Source organism: Tachypleus tridentatus, chromosome 10 (genome assembly GCF_004210375.1).
Source record: "Tachypleus tridentatus isolate NWPU-2018 chromosome 10, ASM421037v1, whole genome shotgun sequence".
Taxonomy (NCBI): domain Eukaryota; kingdom Metazoa; phylum Arthropoda; class Merostomata; order Xiphosura; family Limulidae; genus Tachypleus; species Tachypleus tridentatus.
In genome coordinates this window covers 97680119-97705600 of record NC_134834.1, presented here as the reverse complement: position 1 = coordinate 97705600, position 25482 = coordinate 97680119, and the positions used below count along the sequence as shown (strand labels likewise).

Genomic DNA, 25482 nt, shown 5'->3' with positions numbered 1-25482 from the left:
TGCTAAACATGTATACTTCTAAAAGAGGAAAACAACTGCATTTTTCACTCACTGTATCAACACCTGTGTTACTACTGGTACTGTGACAATACCTGTACCACTGATATTATTGTAACAATACCTGTACCACGGACATTATTGTAACAATACCTGTACCACCGATATTATTGTAACAATACCTGTACCACCGATATTATTGTAACAATTCCTGTACCACTGATATTATTGTAACATCTGTACCACTGATATTATTGTAACAACACCTGTACCACTGATATTATTGTAACAACACCTGTACCACGGACATTATTGTAACAATACCTGTACCACCGATATTATTGTAACAATTCCTGTACCACTGATATTATTGTAACATCTGTACCACTGATATTATTGTAACAACACCTGTACCACTGATATTATTGTAACAACACCTGTACCACTGATATTATTGTAACAACACCTGTACCACTGATATTATTGTAACAATACCTGTACCACTAATATTATTGTAGCAATACCTGTACCACTAATATTATTATAACAATACCAGTACCACTAATATTATTGTAACAATACCTGTCCACAGATTTATTACAGACAGAATTCCATTTATTCTTCAGTTCCTCTAACATATCTTGCAAGGTTTCCATGTCCGACTTAGGACATTTATCCTTGAGGGTACGGCCAAGCTTCATGGTAGAGTCATAAGTGGGTTGTTTAGCTCCCAAAGCCCTCTGAAATTCCTTGTGTTTGCTAAGAAGCTGCTTTATTTTCTCAGGATCTTTACCAATATGGGTCAGGCTGTCTAATGTTTTATCAGCATCTTCTAACCAGTGCAACAAACCCTTCCAGGCATCATGAAACTGTAGTAAAATATGAAATTAGTGCAAGTCACGTAAAATGAACAAATCACTGCTTGTTTTATCACCTTTATATTATTTAACTTCTTTATCTTATTTGCATTGTAATAATTACAATGAACTGACTACCATTTTGAAAATCCAAATAACAATATTTGGTAAAACACCACCAGTAAAGTGATATTAACAAAATAAAACAAATACTGATTTAAATTTGATACTTTTAATTTAAATAACATAGATATTTAATAGTGAAATAATTTTAAAAGAAAATTAACATAAAGTTGGTATTTGTAATTTTTACAAATAACAATTAAAAATGGATAATCATCAGTAAGTTTAGGTTTAGTGAATTAATCTGCAGGTTGTTGTTGTTAGCTGTGAAGAAATTTAACAATAAATAGACACAAAAACACATGTTAGTTGTCTGCTTTGACAGGCAGAATGTGAAACCAGTGCAATGAGATGTACATAACAGATGCTATGCAGTGTGTATGTGATTGTTCTCGCTCTCCTAAGTTATTGAACCATCACCCATATTGTGCTTTGAATCAAATTAATAACTGTTGCAAGAAATTCCTGTAAAAAGATACAAAATCAACATTATTACAATACTAAAATGTGCATAATAACAGCCAACACCAATATGTCAATTACATATTGAAACCAACACCAGTGTTGCTGTATTATCAACTGTGTAATAAAACCCAACACCAATGTTATTGTATTATCAACTGTAAAATAAAACCCAACACCAATGTTATTGTAGTATCAACTATAAAATAAAACCCAACACCAATATCGTTGTAGTATCAATCATATAATAATAGCCTACAGTCTTTATCAATATTGTTCATTATAGTATCAAGAATTTGATGTCCAAAATCAATATAATGCATAATATACATTTTGAATTCACTTTAGAAACAAATCCTTCAGTACATCATTTGTAATAATTTAGTCAAAATCAGAAAAAAAATAAAACATTTATTTTTATCCACTGGATTTAGAAATTTAGGAGAAACATGATAAACAACACATGATAATTCTTCAATGTGCAGAACATACCTCTTTAGCTTCTTTATAGCCATGGTCTAAGGTTCGAGTTCTTTCTGCACTCTTAGCCACAAGTCTTTCCCAACGATGCTGCACACTGATCAGGAGGTTTTTTATTAGTATGACATCTTGCTTTTGACTAAAATACTTCAGATGTGTTCCTTTCTTATCCAAATTAAGCATCACTTCTCGGTGAGAACCAACGTCTTTTTGAAACGTCTGAACAAAACCAGATTATATGAGGGTCACTTCAGCAAATAAAGGTTTAACATTTACACACATTTATATGAAAAATACAAAGTATTTTTATTTTTCATAATAAAACCTAAAATTTAAAATAAAATATCGTCTGTACAGAGAAGTCATTAATATGTGGCTTCAGCTACAAAGAGGTTTCATTCCTCACATACAAGTTTGTATTTCCAACATTAATCTACAATCAGCTGAAAACAAATTTCATACTTCTATCATTGTGCATAACAATCTCCACTACAGATAAAAACTCTTTTTATCTTCTCCTTTTCTATCTTCAAAAGTAGACGATGAAAACTACATTTTTATACCTTGTGCTCTTCCATCTGCTCTGTGATTACATTCATCACTCGGCTAACAGGATCAACACTAGACAAGTATTTCTCAGAGTTTCCTAACCATTCCACAAACTCTTGTAGTGCCTCATGGAACTCGGTGGCCTCACGCAGGGCTATTTCTAGCTTAATCTACAAAAAAACAACAACAGATATTTATATTATGGACTCACACAGAGCTATCTCTAGGTTAATCTACAAAATAAATTGGTACTTATATTATGGACTAATACAGAGCTACCTCTAGGTTAATCTACAAAATAAAAGAGATATTTATATTATGGACTAATACAGGGCTATCTCTAAGTTAATTTACAAAACAACAACAACAGGTATTTATATATGGACTAATACAGGCTTATCTCTAGGTTAATCTACAAAAACAAACAGATATTTATATTACTGATTCACACACTTCTATCTATAATTTAATCTAAAAAACAAATATTTAGATTATGGCCACATACATGGTTATCTCTAGACCCAATATTTGAGTTAAGATCAAATTTTGGCCTCTTCACCTTAAATAACGCCTTCTTTATTAATAAACAATTAGCTGTCACAGAAGTCCATAACAAAGTCATTCTGATTTATAACCATAATTTTAACCCTTTAGCTGCAGAACACACCATATGGTGCGACTGTAAACTGATAAGTAATTACTGAACGCAAGTCATATGGTATGACTGTAAACTAACATGCAATAACGAAAAGCACCATATGGTGCAACTGTAAACTGACAAACAACTGTAGAACACACCATAAAACTGATAACTAAATTTTGATTGGTTGACAATTTATTTCATAAAACTCTGAAGCTGAGGGGTTAACTTCCCTTGTGAGAACAGCCTGTACACACGTCTCACCTTCCTGTCATTGGCTCTGTTAAGAACGTTATCCCAACGCTGCTTCAGAGTTCTTAAATTGTGGTGGAGGTTGGTTGCAGCTCCGTCATTGGATCGCTCAAGGTAGTTCTGACCTTGCTGTAACACAGTTTCAATCTTGTAACGACTGTTGTCTAGGTCAGTGTAAAGTTCCTGAAATATAGCAAGAAGTTTCTGTAAGTAACTAAATGAAGAAACTACACAAACACAGTAACAATGCATTTCAATCAAGTGGAGAGGAGACAAGAAAATTTCTGTCAGAGACACTTAAATAAAAAACAATGCTTGGTCCAGTTGGAAAAAATTTAATGTTAGGATGAAAACTTTAGAACACATTAGCTCTTGGTAACAAATCTTAATAACTCTTATAAAATCAATTTGATTTAGGATTCACATACAATAATTATTCATATGTTTTCTATCTTTTACACAAGCATGACCTTGTTCAAAACACAGAAAAACCTAAGCCAAAAAATATGTAATCACATAGGATATTTCAAAATAATTAAAAAAGAAACTTTAACTAGATTAATTTCCAGTAAGCTAGAGAAGAATCCTTGGGATAAACAGTTTCAACTGACATCATTTCTAACTAGTCCATTGAATTAACATCATTTCCAACTAGTCCATTGAATTAACATCATTTCCAACTAGTCCATTGAATTAACATCATTTCCAACTAGTCCAATGAATTAACATCATTTCTAACTACTCTATTGAATTAACATCATTTCTAACTAGTCTACTGAATTAACATCATTTCTAACTAGTCCATTGAATTAACATCATTTCTAACTAGTCCATTGAATTAACATCATTTCTAACTAGTCCATTGAATTAACATCATTTCTAACTAGTCCATTGAATTAACATCATTTCTAACTAGTCCATTGAATTAACATCATTTCTAACTAGTCCATTGAATTAACATCATTTCTAACTAGTCCATTGAATTAACATCATTTCTAACTAGTCCATTGAATTAACATCATTTCTAACTAGTCCATTGAATTAACATCATTTCTAACTACTCTATTGAATTAACATCATTTCTAACTACTCTATTGAATTAACATCATTTCTAACTAGTCCATTGAATTAACATCATTTCTAACTAGTCCATTGAATTAACATCATTTCTAACTAGTCCATTGAATTAACATCATTTCTAACTAGTTTATTGAATTAACATCATTTCTAACTAGTTTATTGAATTAACATCATTTCTAACTAGTTTATTGAATTAACATCATTTCTAATTAGTCCATTAAATTAACATCATTTCTAACTAGTCCATTAAATTAACATCATTTCTAACTAGTCCATTGAATTAACATCATTTCTAACTAGTCCATTGAATTAACATCATTTCTAACTGGTCCATTGAATTAACATCATTTCTAACTAGTTTATTGAATTAACCATTTCTAACTAGTCCATTGAATTAACATCATTTCTAACTAGTCTACTGAATTAACATCATTTCTAACTACTCTATTGAATTAACATCATTTCTAACTAGTCCATTGAATTAACATCACTTACAACTAGCTGATGTTTTAATAAGTAACACTTCCAACAAAGCCAGGTTTTCAAAAGGAGCATTTCAAACTAGGACAAAAATTAGTTTGTTCTTACTATAATTTACCGAGATATCCCATTTCAGTACAGTCTACATAGTTCTAGACAGTGGTACAATTTTTGCAGGTTTACTTTGTTACTGTATTTGTCTGTAAATAGTATGTAAAAACTTGTATTATTTGTGCCCATTTTGTAGTATTTAATGTTTTGTTTTTGAGGGTCTTATTTCAACTTTCAAAAGAAGACTTGACACAAACTTCTAAAGTTCTGTTTTTAAAACCAAGATGACACATTAGTTCTTTGTTTACATACCATAAATCTGTTAAGTTGTTCTCGGGCTGTTTCTGGAAGCCCTCCTACTGGTTTTGAAGTTGCAAGTTGGCTGTCAATATCACTAAGCCACATGAGAAGGTCCTGTATTTCCTGGTAGAAGGCTTGAGCCTGTTGAAAAAAATACATAGATATATAAAAATAGAACAAAACTCATTTTTTACACTTAATATACTTTTGTACCAGGTACCAAGCATGAAAACCAATAACAACATCAAATTTATCATCACTGCAGAACTTTGTTTTTGTTTTTGGAATTTTGTGCAAAGCTAAACGAAGATCATCTCCCTAATATAGCAGACCCCCTTAACCCCAGGGTTATGAGATGAGCACCCTAACCTCCTGGCCTCACTGCAGAAGTGGTTGAGATTTCATCTTCTAGTACAGACTGTGTTGATTTCTACAAGTTTATGAGTTTCACTCATAATTTCCAAAATACTTTTACATCTAATGTTGGTTATTTCTAATCACATTATAAAATATCACCATTTTCAGTTCCTTATCATTACTTGTTCCTTATATTTTCAAGTAATGTTACCTCTTTAAGGGCTTCTTCTAGCTCTCTTTGTCGATCAGCTGATTTGTCTTGCAGCTGCTGCCATCTACTGTTGAGATCATTTAATTTCTTTTGGGTTATATTGGCATCTTCACTGCCACGATCAGCATCAATAAGTTGTCGTCCTGCTCGATTTAGCGTGTCCACACTAGTCTGGTGAGCTTGGATGTCATTCATTAACACCTACACAAGGAAACTAAGTATTACTCTTTTGAATGTATCACCAACACCTGACTGGGAGAAATATGACACAATTAATAGAAATATCACTCTTGAAAGTCAATCAATAACATCTGCAAGAGAAATATGATGAATAATTAAAAGAAATTGCTTTCCATTTACTGGTACTAATCAACATCTTTAATAAAGGAATTATATCATGATTCAAAAATAAAAGGTGAAACTGTTCATTACCTTATGTTTTGCCAACTCCACTTCTATCACTTGGGAGTCACCAAAGACTGGATGCAAGTCATCCAAAGTATTCTCAGTTCTGGATATCCACACAAGAAGTTCATCAAGTGCATGTTGGAACTGTCCAAGTCGTAGGAGAGCATTCTCCAGTTCTTGCTTTATTTGGATGGAAGAAAGAACACAGAGTGAGGTCGTGTGTTGTATATGTGGTAAAAATGAACCATGTTCTCCAGCACTTATATTTACGTGTGGTGATAATGAACCATGCTCTCCAGCATTTATATGTATGTGTATTGGCAATGAACCATTCTCTCCAGCATTTATATTTATGTTTGGTGGCAATGAATCATGTTCTCCAGTCATTATATTTACGTGCAGTGAGAACAAACCATGTTTTCCAGTTATTATATTTACATGTGGTGACAATGAACCATGTTCTCCAGTCATATTTATGTTTGGTGACAATGAACCATGTTCTCCAGTCATATTTATGTTTGGTGGCAATGAACCATGTTCTCCAGTCGTTATATTTACGTGCAGTGAGAACAAACCATGTTCTCCAGTTAATATATTTACATGTGGTGACAATGAACCATGTTCTCCAGTCATATTTATGTTTGGTGACAATGAACCATGTTCTCCAGTCATATTTATGTTTGGTGGCAATGAACCATGTTCTCCAGTCGTTATATTTACGTGCAGTGAGAACAAACCATGTTCTCCAGTTAATATATTTACGTGTGGTGAGAATGAACCATGTTCTCCAGTCATTACACTTATTTGTAGTGACAATGAACCATGTTCTCCAAACATTATATTTACATTTGGTAATAATCACATAGTCTCCAGTTATTATATTTATGTGTGGTGTAGATAACTAGCAGCCTACAGTGCAGCAGTATTAATAAATAATTAAAAACAAACTATCATAGGTAGTTTTGATTCTTGCCCTTGTTCATAATGGTGTAGGAAATATCTACAAGTTATATTTCTGCATTTACCTTTCTTCTAGAAGTAATTTATGTCATTAAATACATTTGTGAGAATCTAGCTCTTTATCATGGTGTGTTTTAATAAGCCAAATAGCTTGTAGAAACTTAGTGTATATTTAAATGAAGTTTCCAAGATTTAGGATAATCAGCTGGGAATCAACTATTACTTTTACCAACTCATCCACACAAGAACACAGAGAAAAGTTATATAACTATTAAGTAGCAGGGGTAATCACTTGGGAATTGACTATTACCTTTACCAACTCATTCAAACAGTTACATAAAGGAGCATAATTCTTATGTAGAGAGGGTAATCACCTGACGATCAACTATTCCCTTTAGCAACTCGTCCCAACGATGGTTAATTTCATCCATAGGTTCTCTGATCATGGAAACCTGAGATGGGGAGGTTCGTTCTATGAGCTCCTGAGCTTGCCTGTTCAGAGCTTCTATCTCAACCATATGAGGGTCGACAACATTCTTAAAATCCTGTAAATAAAAAGAAACATTGGTTACACACCAATGTCTATAGATCACTAAATATTAATGAAAATACAGGATTCTTAACAGAAACATCCCCTGTTACATTATTTTCACTTGCTTAACAGAACTATTTCCTAACAATCTCAACTTTAGAAGTGAAACTCTATAGAACACTAGTACTGTCTTATATGGAATATTAGGATACAATATACAATGGTTGGAGAAAGAATTACAATACAGAAAAAACAGGATATAAAAAACATGTAAAAAGTATGGGTCACTCCAAATATGAAAATATAAACACATTATGAAGTTATGAATATTAATTTCTTCTTCCGTTAGTGGCTGAAATATCTTCCCATATCATATTAATTTTGTCTTTGGTTAACTTTCTCAATATGAGCTTGTCAATATGACTGACCACATGCACTCTTTGTACTCATTTGGTCTTTATACATTTAATGCTTAACTTTCAACACAGTATGTATATCTTTACAAAATCTGTCAGTTTTCAGTTAATAACTCTTTCACATACAAAATATCATATTTTAGTAGAGTATTTTCATTAATATAAACTAAATATTTGTCAAAATATATTGGGTATTTGTTTTGAATATTCCACGGAAAAGTAATTTTAATTTTAAACTTAAAATACTTATCCTCATCTCAAAATTCCTGTGTGTGATCTCCAAGACCTCATAAATGCATTTCAAATGCTTTTTTTCTCAGTAAAACTTTATCTGTTATTTTCTCTACCCCATCTCAATATGGAATGGGTCAATTTAACTGCCCTTGTAACCACCAAAAGAAAAAAAATCAAAATAAATCTAAATTACTCTTTTTTCCTTTCTAGAATGACTTTAAATTATAATATGAAACTACTACTACAACATTCACTCATCCTAAGTCGCTTCCAGGTTCATAACAGTATACATTTATTTATAATTAGATTTTATTGTTTGATTGCCCTTTGAACCATGTCTAACCTTTATCCACGCCATTATAAGTTGTAAATTATACAGCTTGCATTACGCTAATGAATTACGTTACCCATGTGTTGCTTGCATGTGTGACTCGTCAAACATTTTTATTATAATATTGTTTATTTTACCTCATTTAATCTTAACTAACCTAAAAGATCCCTATTTTTACATTTTAGTTATTTTCATAATAATAAATAAAGAATAAAAATGAAAAACAAGAAATAAAATGCTTATCCAATGTTCTTGCTATATGAAAACCCTGGCTTTTTATTAGTTGTCAGTAATATATAATCAAACATTAGAGAGAGCTATTAACAAATTCTGAAAGGCAGGATGTGACAGGTGGATAAAGATAGGAGGAAACTAGTTTTCTGTTTGACAGCTCCATAACCAAACAAACCTGAAAACTATCAAAAATATGGTTTTTGTGAGTAACTATAATTTTGTATAAAGTAACTTGCATTTTATTTTGTACATTTTTGAGAGGTGGTGGATAAAATAGGAAGGATGACATGTAAAGAGAAAATGTGTCATACAAGAGGAAATTCAGTTTTTAAAATATTGGCTTGTAGAAGTAAAACTTAACTTATATACTATTAAAATATGGATTATTAGAAAGATTTTGTGCTATTCCAATTGGTATACTAAGAAGTAGTTCAATTAAATTTTTGAATGTAAGACACTTAAATCCTGTGTCATGCTCAGTTTAGGAAACCTGTGGTGATAGGGTTAACAGTTGAAAATAGCACCCCTTACAACTGTACAATGATTATCAAAGAAGCATTGAATGATGTGTCTATAGGTTTTATTTGCTTTAAAGAAATTTATAAAGCTGACTTTCTATCAATAAACTGTTTGGAATATCATCTTAGATGTCTTCAAGTGAACAATAACACTTTTGTTATAGTTGTGAGGTATATATATTAGAAGTTTTATGCAAACAACTTACTTTAAGCTGATGCATCTGTCCCTTGACGGACTCAATATCAGAACCAATGGGGCCGAGATTAGCAAACTTGTCCTCTGCAGTATCCAGGAACTCCAACAAGTTCTGATAAGTTTAACAAATAATTAATAATAAAAATAATGAACATTACTACATCAAGAGAAAACATTTCATATTTAATGGTTTAATTCATAAATATATAAACTGATGTTAAAAAGAAATGACACTCGTGTAGTATACTAATTAGATGTAACCAAAATCATTTAATATAAATACAGTTAATATTTGACCATAATTAAAAAACTGTTGTTAACTCTCATTATTAACCAGATTCAGACAGTTAATCTATACACAGATATTATCTTACCATGGTCAAAAAATTGTTGTTAACTCTCTATATTAATCAGATTCAAAACATTAATCTAAACACAGGTAATATCTTACCGCAGGTAAAAGAAAACTCTTAAGTCTCGAAATTAACTCTTTAGAGAAACCAGAAAAACAAACATACCTTCAGTGTATCATGGAAATTCATGGCCTTTTCCATGGCATTCACCAAGTTTTGTTCCCTCTTGGCATACAGTGTGGTTACATTGTCCCATGCTGAGTCTAGGTCTTCAATGTGTTTCTTGACTTCAGGCTTATCAGGTTCTCCACACAGCTGCATAAGATCCTGACCAACTTGCCGACACTGGTCCACCTCAGGCTTCGTCTGGTCCATCTCTTGCTTTATCTCCTGTAGAACCTCCTGTTGTTGCTGGATGGCACTAGGCTCCACTGCTGGAGGTTCTTGACTTGTTAAGTATTCCTGAAGCTCCTTCAAGGCTTTCATTACAGCTGTCAACTCATCCCAGAACCGCTCGGCCAAGGCCATGGCATCTTCTAAGGATCTTCCACGCTTTCTAGCTGACTTCTGGATGGTGTCCCACAACTCATTCAGCTTGTCGAGCTTTTGTCTGATGTCTACAATGACAAAGTTATCAAATCAGGAAAGGTACAAACTATTTACACGTCAGTTGTAACTGGTTACTCTGGTGACTCATTCCCCACAACTAATATAACAAACACTAAATACATTAGAAAAAAATATATACTGCTGATAATGATTTGATAATTTATCTTTGAATCACCTTGTATTCATACTTAACAAACAGTGTAACAAAGAAACAGGTAAAATTATGTGTGTTTGTCATTCAAGATCAGCTATATTTAGAAAACAGATGAGAGAAACTATGTTTGGCAGGCAAAGCTACCTGTATTTTAGCAGGTGGTAATACATGTGTTTCATGGCAAATTTCCCTTTTTGTGAACTCTCTCACTATGGGCTCAGATGAACTGACCAAGTTTATGACCCAAAATTAACCATTATAGTTTCCATGTATGTTTTTGTGTATCTTCACAAAATTGTGCAAGTTTTCAGTAATTATTAAGAATCATTAATAGAGAAAAAAATTAGAACTAGGAGAGAAATATTTTTCTAAACTTTTATCTACACACACACACACACACACGTATAGAGTCAAAGTGTTGATTGCTCCGAGTGTAATGTGGTTTTACTGCTAAGATTAAAATACTTTTTATCCATTATTTTATCTACCCTAATTCTATACAAGGTTCATCAGTTTGAATGTCTTCATAAAAACCAAAAACAAAACCTTAAAAACATCCAACTTTTTTATTTCTAAAATTACTTCAAGTTGTAACATGAAACTACATTTACTTATCCTAAATATCTTTAAACTCATAACAGAATATCCATGTTTATGCTTAAAGCTGATTGTTTTATTGCCCTTTATACTTTGACTAAGTGATATTAACACCACAAAATATGTAAATAAGCTTGGGAAAATGTGCAGCTCACCTTACTCTATTGAATTACATAATGCATGAGCAACTCATGACCATACTTCATGAAAATATATTTATTATTCATTTTATTTAATCTATCCTTATCTGACCTAAATAGTTTCCTATTTATACATTTTAATTATTTTTTATGATAATAATAAATAAAGAATATATATCATACAAGAGAAATAAATATTTACCTGAATCTTCATTTTTTATGCTGTCAACTGTGGATGTTGCTTAACCCTAATTTTTTAATACTAATGATACTACTGTATTAGATAATTTTTTATTTAACTGAAAAAAGCACAAAAGAACACAGAATATATAATCACATGTTTATAAAACAGACAGTGTACCAGAAGTATCCGAATTTTACGACTTTCTAACAATGTAACAAGAGCCATTGGTAACAAATTTGTTGTTGTGTTTCCTGTGGGCATACAATTTTAACTGGGAGTCAAATAGGCAATTCTCTGTACATACACTAATGTAATATAATATTTCATTTCATAGATTAAAACTTTGGCTTCCTATTGGTTATAAATAGTATATTATTAAACATCAGAGAGAACTAGTGGCAATTTGTGAAGGACAGGTTGGTATGGTGAGAATAGTCTGATGGTTCTGTAACTAAATAAGATTGAAGGCTATAAAAATTATGCTTTCCTGAGAAATAATACTATTATAACAAGCAATTTACATTAAATTTCATATGTCTTGGAAAAGTACTAAATTAATTAAAGAAGACGAGATACTGAGAGAGAAAATGTTATGATTTTAATACTAGGAGAAATTCAGGATTTTTTCTTAACATTGTCATATAAAATTAAAACTTATACTATTAAAATTTGGATTATTAGTTATACTGTTATGCCAAAGGTATGTATGTACTATGATAATTAAAGTTTGAATGAAACCCACAAAAACTTTGTGACATGCACAGAAACAAACGGTTGTAGAGAACGTTACAATGAAATCACTTCAGCACATAATATCATTTTTATTTCACAATAAGTTTCCACTTATTTTACAACATTTCTCTTCAATTAAAATCGTATAACTTATATTTAATGACAATATCTTGTATAAGTTCACAAGATATCGGTAATGACAAACAAGTATAAATACCTTGGACAGCAGGTTCATCGCTTCCTGCTTTAGAAATAACATCATTAGCAGCTTGTTTAACTGCTTCAAGAGCAGGAGATCGTTTAGACAGATCATGCAGGACTCCATCATTATCATTAATCTGATCCTGAATGCGATCAGGATGTGCCGAGATCGGTTCGGCATTGTTGAGTTGATCAGCCGTTGAAGACAAAGCATTCAACATCCCGTCTAACTTATCTGAAAACTGAATAATTACACTGATTAACTAATAATTTATATTCCTTGCTTTTAGCTTAATAGCCAGTTAATATTAAATTGCCAGGTACTTTGCCTAGTACACAGTTTATATATTATAAACTGAATAATGAATTTCCAATTCCTATAATTCAGAAAACTAGTTTACCTGAGATGTGGCTTGCAGGGCTTCTTCCAGTTCATTCTGCTTATCTTTTAATGAATTACGTAGAGCAGTATAACGAGCATTGTCAGAGTCCATACAGTCTTGAACTCTGACACTGTCATTCTTCTCACACAATCTCATTAATGCATGACCAGTTTTGTTAAGTTTGTCTACCAGAGGTTTATGTTCATTTACTGATTGTAATAACACCTAAAGAAAAATAGTTACTTGTTAGTCCCCTGAATACCTAATAATCATCTTAGTTTTATAAATTTCACACCTACAATATCCTTCTATGGAAGATAAAAATCATGTTTCTTTTATGTGATATATAAACTTGAATAACCATGCACGTTAATAACAACAAAGTATTTTACAAGATGAGACATAACTCACTGCAAATTGCTTGCTCAAAATAAAACAAACTCTTGTCACTCACACATTAACTGAATGCATCTGTTTTTAAAATAATTTATTCTAAACTATGTGTACACCAAACTACTCATGGACCAGTGTTTTGTTTACTAACTGTTAATAACGTACAAATGACAAAACATTTTTTAACATCAATATTACAATGAAGCCCATTTGTTATTTAAAAAGTTTGCTATTTTACAGATAAAATGAGAGATTTCATCTATTATTTCATTAAGTTCTTTACCTCAAATGTAATAGCAAGAACATAAGATTACTTAATATGATATAATATGTGAACCACACTGGTAGAAACAATACATCAACATGTCACTTGATGGTTAAAGGCTTGCTGTTGTGCAACGTATACCTGTAATAGTTACACAACAACCTGAAAAGTTTTTTTAAAAAAAGAAAAAGTCCAAACTGGTGATGGACAAGAAAATAAACAGTTGCTAATAATTTAATTTGCAACTAGTTCAATGTGTGTATTCAGTACAAAAAAAAAAAACACTGATAATACATCAAAGCACTTTACTATGCTATTAATATGAAATTCAATACGTCGAAGTACATTTGGAAATTTATTACAATTCGATCTGATACACTAAAATAGATTTGAGATATTACTGTCGTATTCAATATGTTAAAGTGCGTTTGGAATTATACATTTAAAAATGGCTGGTATGGGTAGAGAAAGCACTTATAGAGGAGTGAACAATGTTTAACCTTCTTTGGTCATCGTCAGGTTCACAAAGAAAGAAAGGGTTACTGACCGGTGGCTGACCACGTGTTTGAAGGCAGTTGTGTAATTGAGTGTAGGAATGTAGAGGACATGCTTGATGTTTGATTATATATATTAATATAGGTATAAAGGTGTTTCTTTGTATTGGTTTATTTTGGGCTTGAATTGTTGTGTATAAGTAAGGCTTCTTTAATTTTTCCTTTATTTATGTTTGTTTCTTTATTTAGTATTTGGGTGTTTCCTATGGTTATGTTGTGTTTATTGTATAGCAGCCATGACTTCTATATTGGAGAAACAAGTAGAAAAATGGAAACCAGATTCAAAGAACATAAAAAGTCACCTTCACACATTTTCGAACACTGCAAGTCAAATAAGCACAACATAACCATAGAAAACACTCAAATACTAAATAAAGAAACAAACATAAACAAACGCAAAATTAAAGAAGCTTTACTTATACAATTTAAACCCAAAATAAACCAATATAAAGGAACGCCTTTATACCTATATTAAAAATAATACAGTAAATAATATAAAATTATATATTAAAACATCTAACATTGCCCTCTACTTTCCTACACTCAATTACACAACCACCTTCAAACACATGGTCAGCCACCGGTTAGTAACCCTTTCTTTCTTTGTGAACCTGACGATGACCGAAGAAGGTAGAAACGTTGTTCGCTCCTCTATTAATGCTTTCCCTACCCATACCAGTTGTTTTTAAATATATAATTTTCTCTACAAGTGGGTTTTCTTGTTATCACAGATTGTATTTGGAATGCTACTGCTGTTGAATATATCCTGGTAAATTGGAAAACCTGTTACTGCAAAATATATTAAAGTGTATTTTAAATTGTATTGCTAAGATATTCTTGTTACTAACCATTTGTAGAATGAATATTTATTTAGTTAAGGAGCTGTACTCATAAATTCATTGTTTCTTTACTGCTATGAAATTCAAAATATATTACAGTAGTTTATTGTTGAAATAATTCCATAAACAAGCTTCTTACACTGTTTCTGTTCTGCTGACGTCTTATCTGCGAAGCATTGAGAGCAGTAGCATCCAATAACTCAGCCTCTGCCTCTGTCTCATCTAACCACTGAACTAAGTCAACATGGCTCTCAAAGAAATGTTCGGCTAGTGGAAGGGCTTGCTCCAGTGCATTTAGCCTCTCCATGCACAGTGTTGAGACAGTATTGGCCAATTCTTTCAAGTCATCTGCTCTTTCTCTTGTAACAGCTTGATCTTCAGATGACGATTCTCGAATAAGCTTCTTGGCAGCAGCTAGAATATCTCGAACCCTCCCCTTCTGACTGCTCACTTCTTCATTGAAAGCCTATCATACATTAACAATACTATTTACCAAAAGCTTTCGTTCTTTGGTATAAAAATATTTAGTAATATTATTTATTGAATATCTAGTTTTTTCATTAAAATTTAGTTGCATCTTAACATGATAATTTATAACAACTTCCTGCCTGTTGCTACAAGTCTATGATTCATATAAACACATAACATCTTACCATGTATTGGAACTGTGGTTGCTGTTTTCTTTATTCTCTAGTTGCCTATCAGATGTTAAACATGTAATTTACAGAATTTATTAAGTGATGAACTATTATCTTTTATCAATGAGAGAGACAGTAGGTAGCCAAATAAATGAATGTAGTATGGTGTAGTAAGTACAGAAACAAATGAATGTAGTATGGAGTAGTAAGTACAGAAACAAATGAATGTAGTATGGTGTAGTAAGTACAGAAACAAATGAATGTAGTATGGTGTAGTAAGTACAGAAACAAATGAATGTAGTATGGTGTAGTAAGTACAGAAACAAATGAATGTAGTATGGTGTAGTAAGTACAGAAACAAATGAATGTAGTATGGTGTAGTAAGTACAGAAACAAATGAATGTAGTATGGTGTAGTAAGTACAGAAACAAATGAATGTAGTATGGTGTAGTAAGTACAGAAACAAATGAATGTAGTATGGTGTAGTAAGTACAGAAACAAATGAATGTAGTATGGTGTAGTAAGTACAGAAACAAACGAATGTAGTATGGTGTAGTAAGTACAAGAAACAAACGAACGTAGTATGGAGTAGTAAGTACAGAAACAAATGAACGTAGTAGAGTATGGAGCAAAGTACAGAAACAAACGAACGTAGTATGGCGTAGTAAGTACAGAAACAAACGAATGTAGTATGGTGTAGTAAGTACAGAAACAAACGAATGTAGTATGGTGTAGTAAGTACAAGAAACCAAACGAACGTAGTATGGCGTAGTAAGTACAAGAAACCAAACGAACGTAGTATGGAGTAGTAAATACAGAAACCAAACGAACGTAGTATGGAGTAGTAAGTACAGAAACAAACGAACGTAGTATGGCGTAGTAAGTACAGAAACAAACGAACGTAGTATGGTGTAGTAAGTACAGAAACCAAACGAACGTAGTATGGCGTAGTAAGTACAGAAACCAAACGAACGTAGTATGGGTAGTAGTAAGTACAGAAACCAAACGAACGTAGTATGCAGTAAGTAGCGAAACAAACAGAAACAAATACGAATGTAGTATGGTGTAGTAAGTACAGAAACCAAACGAACGTAGTATGGCGTAGTAAGTACAGAAACCAAACGAACGTAGTATGGCGTAGAAGTACAGAAACCAAACGAACGTAGTATGGCGTAGTAAGCACAGAAACCAAACGAACGTAGTATGGTGTAGTAAGTACAGAAACAAACGAATGTAGTATGGTGTAGTAAGTACAGAAACCAAACGAACGTAGTATGGCGTAGTAAGCACAGAAACCAAACGAACGTAGTACGGAGTAGTAAGTACAAGAAACCAAACGAACGTAGTATGGCGTAGTAAGTACAGAAACCAAACGAACGTAGTATGGCGTAGTAAGTACAGAAACCAAACGAACGTAGTATGGAGTAGTAAGCACAGAAACCAAACGAACGTAGTATGGTGTAGTAAGTACAGAAACCAAACGAACGTAGTATGGTGTAGCAAGTACAGAAACCAAACGAACGTAGTATGGGTGTAGTAAGTACAGAAACAAACGAACGTAGTATGGCGTAGTAAGTACAGAAACCAAACGAACGTAGTATGGCGTAGTAAGCACAGAAACCAAACGAACGTAGTATGGAGTAGTAAGTACAAGAAACCAAACGAACGTAGTATGGTAGTAAAGTACAAGAAACCAAACGAACGTAGTATGGCGTAGTAAGTACAGAAACCAAACGAACGTAGTATGGAGCAGTAAGTACAGAAACCAAACGAACGTAGTATGGCGTAGTAAGTACAAGAAACCAAACGAACGTAGTATGGAGTAGTAAGTACAAGAAACCAAACGAACGTAGTATGGTGTAGTAAGTACAGAAACCAAACGAACGTAGTATGGAGTAGTAAGTACAGAAACCAAACGAACGTAGTATGGAGTAGTAAGTACAGAAACCAAACGAACGTAGTACGGTGGTATAGTAAGTACAGAAACCAAACGAACGTAGTATGGCGTAGTAAGTACAGAAACCAAACGAACGTAGTATGGCGTAGTAAGCAAGAAACCAAACGAACGTAGTATGGAGCAGCAAGCTACAGATGAAACCAAACGAACGTAGCATGGATAGCAAGTAGTAAGCACAGAAACCAAACGAACGTAGTATGGCGCAGCAAGCTACAGAAACCAAACGAACGTAGTATGGAGAGGCTACAGAAACCAAACGAACGTAGTATGGCGTAGTAAGTACAGAAACCAAACGAACGTAGTATGGAGTAAGTACGCAGATAGCAACACAGAAACCAAACGAACGTAGTATGGAGTAGTAAGTACAGAAACAAACGAACGTAGTAGTATGGTGTAGTAAGTACAGAAACCAAACGAACGTAGTATGGAGTAGTAAGTACAGAAACCAAACGAACGTAGTATGGTGTAGTAAGCAACACAGAAACCAAAACGAACGTAGTATGGAGTAGTAAGTACAGAAACCAAACGAACGTAGTATGGAGTAGTAAGTACAGAAACAAACGAACGTAGTATGGAGTAGTAAGTACAGAAACCAAACGAACGTAGTATGGAGTAGTAAGCACAGAAACCAAACGAACGTAGTATGGCGTAGTAAGTACAGAAACAAATGAACGTAGTATGGAGTAGTAAGTACAGAAACCAAACGAATGTAGTATGGAGTAGTAAGCACAGAAACAAACGAACGTAGTATGGCGTAGTAAGTACAAGAAACCAAAAATAGAATACGCGAAGCAGCTACCAGAAACCAAACGAACGTAGTATGGTGTAGTAAGTACAGAAACAAACGAACGTAGTATGGAGTAGTAAGTACAGAAACAAACGAACGTGAATGGTAGTAAGCAACAGAAACCAAACGAACGTAGTAGTAGTACAGAAACCAAACGAACGTAGTATGGAGTAGTAAGCACAGAAACCAAACGAACGTAGTATGGAGTAGCAAGCAACAGAAACCAAACGAACGTAGCATGGCGTAGCAAGAAACAAGAAACCAAACGAACGTAGTATGGCGTAGTAAGTACAGAAACAAACGAACGTAGCATGGAGTAAAAGTACAGAAACCAAACGAACGTAGTATGGTGTAGCAAGCACAGAAACCAAACGAATAGAATGTAGTATGGTGTAGCAGTGCTACAGAAACCAAACGAACGTAGTATGGCGTAGTAAGCACAGAAACCAAACGAACGTAGTATGGAGTAGTAAGTACAGAAACCAAACGAACGTAGTATGGCGGTGTAGTAAGTACAGAAACCAAACGAACGTAGTATGGCGTAGTAATACAGAAACCAAACGAACGTAGTAAGTACAGAAACCAAACGAACGTAGTATGGCGTAGTAAGTACAGAAACAAACGAACGTAGTATGGTGTAGTAAGTACAAGAAACCAAACGAACGTAGTATGGCGTAGTAAAGTACAAGAAACCAAACGAACGTAGTATGGAGTAGTAAGTACAGAAACCAAACGAACGTAGTATGGAGTAGTAAGCACAGAAACCAAACGAACGTAGCATGGCGCAGTACACAGAAACCAAAAGTACCAAGAAACCAAAGTAGGAGCAGTAAGTACAGAAACCAAACGAACGTAGTATGGTAGTAAGCTACAGAAACCAAACGAACGTAGTATGGGTAGCAAGTACCAAGAAACCAAAACGAACGTAGTACGTAGCAAGCAACCAGAAACCAAACGAACGTAGTATGGAGTAGTAAGCACAGAAACCAAACGAACGTAGTATGGCGCAGCAAGCTACAGAAACCAAACGAACGTAGTAAACAGAAACCAAACGAACGTAGTATGGAGTAGTAAGTAAGCACAGAAACCAAACGAACGTAGTATGGAGTAGTAAGTACAGAAACCAAACGAACGTAGTATGGCGTAGGCTACAGAAACCAAACGAACGTAGTACGGCGCAGCAGTACAAGAAACCAAATGAAGAAACCAAACGAACGCAGAAAGCGTAGTAGCAAGCACAGAAACCAAACGAACGTAGTAGTGCAACCAGAAACCAAACGAACGTAGCATGGCGCAGCAAGCACAGAAACCAAACGAACGTAATGGCGTAGTAATACAGAAACCAAACGAACGTAGTATGGCGTAGCAAGCACAGAAAACCAAACGAAGCAAGCAACAGAAACCAAACGAACGTAGTATGGCGTAGTAAGTACAGAAACCAAACGAACGTAGTATGGAGTAGTAAGTACAGAAACCAAACGAACGTAGTATGGTGTAGCAAAGTACAGAAACAAACGAACGTAGTATGGTGTAGTAAGTACAGAAACAAACGAACGTAGTATGGAGTAGTAAGTACAGAAACCAAACGAACGTAGTATGGTGTAGTAAGTACAGAAACCAAAACGAACGTAGTATGGCGTAGTAAGTACAGAAACCAAACGAACGTAGTATGGTGTAGCAGTAAGCACCAAGAAACCAAACGAACGTAGTATGTAAACCAAAGAAAGCACAGAAAAACAAACGAACGTAGTATGGGCAGTAAGCACAAGAAACCAAACGAACGTAGTATGGTAGTACAGAAACCAAACGAACGTAGTATGGAGTAGTAAGTACAAAGAAAACAAACGAATGTAGTATGGTGTAGTAAGTACAGAAACCAAACGAACGTAGTATGGAGTAGTAAGTACAGAAACAAACGAACGTAGTATGGTGTAGCAAAGTACAGAAACCAAATGAACGTAGTATGGAGTAGTAAGTACAAGAAACCAAACGAACGTAGTATGGCGTAGTAAAGTACAGAAACCAAACGAACGTAGTATGGTGTAGTAAGTACAGAAACAAACGAATGTAGTATGGTGTAGTAAGAAACAAAGAAACAAAACAGAAACCAAAGTATGTAGTATGGTAAGTACAAGAAACAAAACGAACGTAGTATGGTGTAGTAAGTACAGAAACAAACGAATGTAGTATGGTGTAGTAGCAAGTACAGAAACCAAACGAATGTAGTATGGTGTAGTAAGTACAGAAACAAATGAATGTAGTATGGTGTAGTAAGTACAAGAAACCAAACGAATGTAGTATGGTGTAGTAAGTACAGAAACCAAACGAACGTAGTATGGTGTAGTAAGTACAGAAACCAAACGAACGTAGTATGGCGTAGTAAGTACAAGAAACAAATGAATGTAGTATGGTGTAGTAAGTACAGAAACAAATGAATGTAGTATGGTAATGTAGTAAGTACAGAAACAAATGAATGTAGTATGGTGTAGTAAGTACAGAAACAAATGAATGTAGTATGGTGTAGTAAAGTAAGAAACAAATGAATGTAGTATGGTGTAGTAAGTACAGAAACAAATGAATGTAGTATGGAGTAGTAAGTACAGAAACAAATATGGCGTAGTAAGAATGTAGTATGGTATGTAGTAGTAAAGTACAGAAACAAATGAATGTAGTATGGAGTAGTAAGTACAGAAACAAATGAATGTAGTATGGAGTAGTAAGTACAGAAACAAATGAATGTAGTATGGCGTAGTAAGTACAGAAACAAATGAATGTAGTATGGTGTAGTAAGTACAGAAACAAATGAATGTAGTATGGAGTAGTAAGTACAGAAACAAATGAATGTAGTATGGAGTAGTAAGTACAAGAAACCAAATGAATGTAGTATGGAGTAGTAAGTACAGAAACAAATGAATGTAGTATGGAGTAGTAAGTACAGAAACCAAATGAATGTAGTATGGTGTAGTAAGTACAGAAACAAATGAATGTAGTATGGGTAGTAAGTACAGAAACAAATGAACGTAGTATGGTGTAAGTAAGTACAGAAACAAATGAATGTAGTATGGAGTAGTAAGTACAGAAACAAATGAATGTAGTATGGTGTAGTAAAGTACAGAAACAAAACGAATGTAGTATGGTGTAGTAAGTACAGAAACAAAACGAATGTAGTATGGTGTAGTAAGTACAGAAACAAATGAATGTAGTATGGTGTAGTAAGTAAGTACAGAAACAAATGAATGTAGTATGGTGTAGTAAGTACAGAAACAAATGAATGTAGTATGGAGTAGTAAGTACAGAAACAAATAGAATGTAGTATGGTGTAGTAAAGTACAGAAACAAAACGAATGTAGTATGGTGTAGTAAGTACAGAAACAAATGAATGTAGTATGGTGTAGTAAGTACAGAAACAAATGAATGTAGTATGGTGTAGTAAGTACAGAAACAAATGAATGTAGTAATGTAAGTACAGAAACAAATGGTAGTAGTAAGTACAGAAACAAATGAATGTAGTATGGTGTAGTAAGTACAGAAACAAAACGAATGTAGTATGGTGTAGTAAGTACAGAAACAAATACAGAATGTAGTATGGTGTAGTAAGTACAGAAACAAATGAATGTAGTATGGTAAGTACAGAAACAAATGAATGTAGTATGGTGTAGAAAGTACAGAAACAAATGAATGTAGTATGGTGTAGTAAGTACAGTATGAATGTAGTAGTAGTAAGTACAGAAACAAACGTAGAATGTAGTAGTAGTAAGTACAGAAACAAATGAATGTAGTATGGAGTAGTAAGTACAGAAACAAATGAATGTAGTATGGATGTAGTAAGTACAGAAACAAATGAATGTAGTATGGTGTAGTAAAGTACAGAAACAAATGAATGTAGTATGGTGTAGTAAGTACAGAAACAAATGAATGTAGTATGGTGTAGTAAGTACAGAAACAAATGAATGTAGTATGTAGTATGGTGTAGTAAGTACAGAAACAAAGTACAGAAACAAATGAATGTAGTATGGTGTAGTAAGTACAGAAACAAATAGAAGTAAGTACAGAAACAAATATGTAGTATGTAGTAAGTACAGAAACAAATGTAGTATGGTGTAGTAAGTAGAAACAAATGAATGGTATGGTGTAGTAAGTACAGAAACAAATGAATGTAGTATGGTGTAGTAAGTACAGAAACAAATGAATGTAGTATGGTGTAGTAAGTACAGAAACAAATGAATGTAGTATGGTGTAGTAAGTACAAGAAAATGTAGTATGGTGTAGTAAGTAGAAACAAATGAATGTAGTATACAGTAGTAAGTACAGAAACAAATGAATGTAGTATGGTGTAGTAAGTACAGAAACAAATGAATGGAGTAGTATGGAATGTAGTAAGTACAGAAACAAATGAATGTAGTATGGTGTAGTAAGTACAAGAAACAAATGAATGTAGTATGGTGTAGTAAAAGTACAGAAACAAAAATGTAGTATGGTGTAGTATACAGAAACAAATGAATGTAGTAAGTAGTAAGTACAAAACAAATGAATGTAGTATGGTGTAGTAAGTACAGAAACAAATGAATGGTGTAGTAGTATGGTAGTAGTAAGTACAGAAACAAATGAATGTAGTATGGTGTGATAAGTACAGAAACAAATGAATGTAGTATGGTGTAGTAAGTACAGAAACAAATGAATGTAGTATGGTGTAGTAAGTACAGAAACAAAATGAATGTAGTATGTAGTGTAGTAAGTACAAGAAACAAATGAATGTAGTATGGTGTAAGTAAGTACAGAAACAAATGAATGTAGTATGGGAGTAAGTAAGTACAGAAACAAATGAATGTAGTATGGTGTAGTAAGTACAGAAACAAAATGTAGTATGGTGTAGTAGTATGTAGTATGGTGTAGTAAGTACAGAAACAAATGAATGTAGTATGGTGTAGTAAGTACAGAAACAAATGAATGTAGTATGGTGTAGTAAGTACAGAAACAAATGAATGTAGTATGGTGTAGTAAGTACAGAAACAAATGAATGTAGTATGGTGTAGTAAGTACAGAAACAAATGAATGTAGTATGGTGTAGTAAGGAAACAAATGAATGTAGTATGGAGTAAGTACAGAAACAAATGAATGTAGTATGGTGTAGTAAGTACAGAAACAAATGAATGTAGTATGGTGTAGTAAGTACAGAAACAAAATGAATGATGTAGTATGGTGTAGTAAGTACAGAAACAAATAGAATGTAGTATGGAGTAGTAAGTACAGAAACAAATAGAATGTAGTATGGTGTAGTAAGTACAGAAACAAATGAATGTAGTATGGTGTAGTAAGTACAGAAACAAATAGAATGTAGTATGGTAGTAGTAAAGTACAGAAACAAATGAATGTAGTATGGTGTAGTAAGTACAGAAACAAAATGAGTATGGTGTAGTAAGTATGAATGTAGTGGTGTAGTAAGTACAGAAACAAATGAATGTAGTATGGAGTAGTAAGTACAGAAACAAATGAATGTAGTATGGTGTAGTAAGTACAGAAACAAATGAATGTAGTATGGTGTAGTAAGTACAGAAACAAATGAATGTAGTATGTACAGTGAATGTAGTATACAGAAACAAAACAGAATGTAGTATGGTGTAGTAAGTACAGAAACAAATGAATGTAGTATGGTGTAGTAAGTACAGAAACAAATGAATGTAGTATGGTGTAGTAAGTACAGAAACAAATGAATGTAGTATGGAGTAGTAAGTACAGAAACAAATGAATGTAGTATGGAGTAGTAAGTACAGAAACAAATGAATGTAGTATGGAGTAGTAAGTACAGAAACAAATGAATGTAGTATGGTGTAGTAAGTACAGAAACAAATGAATGTAGTATGGTGTAGTAAGTACAGAAACAAATGAGATGTAGTATGGAGTAGTAAGTACAGAAACAAATGAATGTAGTATGGTGTAGTAAGTACAGAAACAAAATGAATGTAGTATGGAGTAGTAAGTACAGAAACAAATGAATGTAGTATGGTGTAGTAAGTACAGAAACAAATGAATGTAGTATGGTGTAGTAAGTACAGAAACAAATGAATGTAGTATGGTGTAGTAAGTACAGAAACAAATGAATGTAGTATGGAGTAGTAAGTACAGAAACAAATGAATGTAGTATGGTGTAGTAAGTACAGAAACAAATGAATGTAGTATGGTGTAGTAAGTACAGAAACAAATGAATGTAGTATGGAGTAGTAAGTACAGAAACAAATGAATGTAGTATGGTGTAGTAAGTACAGAAACAAATGAATGTAGTATGGAGTAGTAAGTACAGAAACAAATGAATGTAGTATGGTGTAGTAAGTACAGAAACAAATGAATGTAGTATGGAGTAGTAAGTACAGAAACAAATGAATGTAGTATGGTGTAGTAAGTACAGAAACAAATGAATGTAGTACAGTGATGTCAAATGAAAAAACGTTCCATTATCAGATGGTTACATTGGTTACTATGGTTCTAGATGAGCTTTACATTATTTAATTAACACAGTTTTACCTTCTGTTCTTTCACCATAGCTGTAAGGGAATCTGGATCTGGATAAATAGGTTCAGCTTCCTTAAGCTGTTGCTCAGCATCCCGGAACCAATCTAGAAGTTCGTCAATGTCTCCTACCACCTAGTGAAAGAAAACAAAACATTAAGGATAAAAAAAATTTATATTTATCAATAGTGATAAAAATTAATAATGGCTAAAATAAATAAATAATGCACTAAAATAAGCATTAAGAGAAAACAAATGAAAGTGTTTGTACTTGAAAATTTACAAACACAAACAAATAAAAATATAATATTAAGTTCTTCCTTTAAAATCCCTAAAGTCTATAACATTCTGGTATAATTACCTCAACATTCTTCTGTTTTGATCCCTAAAGTCTATAACATTCTGGTATAATTACCTCAACATTCTTCTGTTTTGATCCCTAAAGTCTATAACATTCTGGTATAATTACCTCAACATTCTTCTGTTTTGATCCCTAAAGTCTATAACATTCTGGTATAATTACC

General features: G+C 33.1%; 1 pseudogene across 1 annotated transcript in view; it reads right to left on the bottom strand.

Moving 5' to 3' along the window:
* The window catches only part of LOC143228421 (microtubule-actin cross-linking factor 1-like), a 70000-nt pseudogene that overhangs the window by 25106 nt on the left and 19412 nt on the right, over positions 1-25482 (bottom strand). The window contains exons 19-32 of the transcript XR_013015329.1: positions 24974-25093; positions 15212-15538; positions 13040-13246; positions 12655-12880; positions 10187-10638; positions 9679-9780; positions 7582-7752; positions 6272-6427; positions 5840-6040; positions 5284-5412; positions 3373-3543; positions 2483-2638; positions 1932-2138; positions 580-866 (exon numbers count right to left, since the gene is read on the bottom strand). The product of XR_013015329.1 is annotated as a microtubule-actin cross-linking factor 1-like (transcript). The remainder of the gene's footprint in view (positions 1-579; positions 867-1931; positions 2139-2482; positions 2639-3372; positions 3544-5283; positions 5413-5839; positions 6041-6271; positions 6428-7581; positions 7753-9678; positions 9781-10186; positions 10639-12654; positions 12881-13039; positions 13247-15211; positions 15539-24973; positions 25094-25482) is intronic.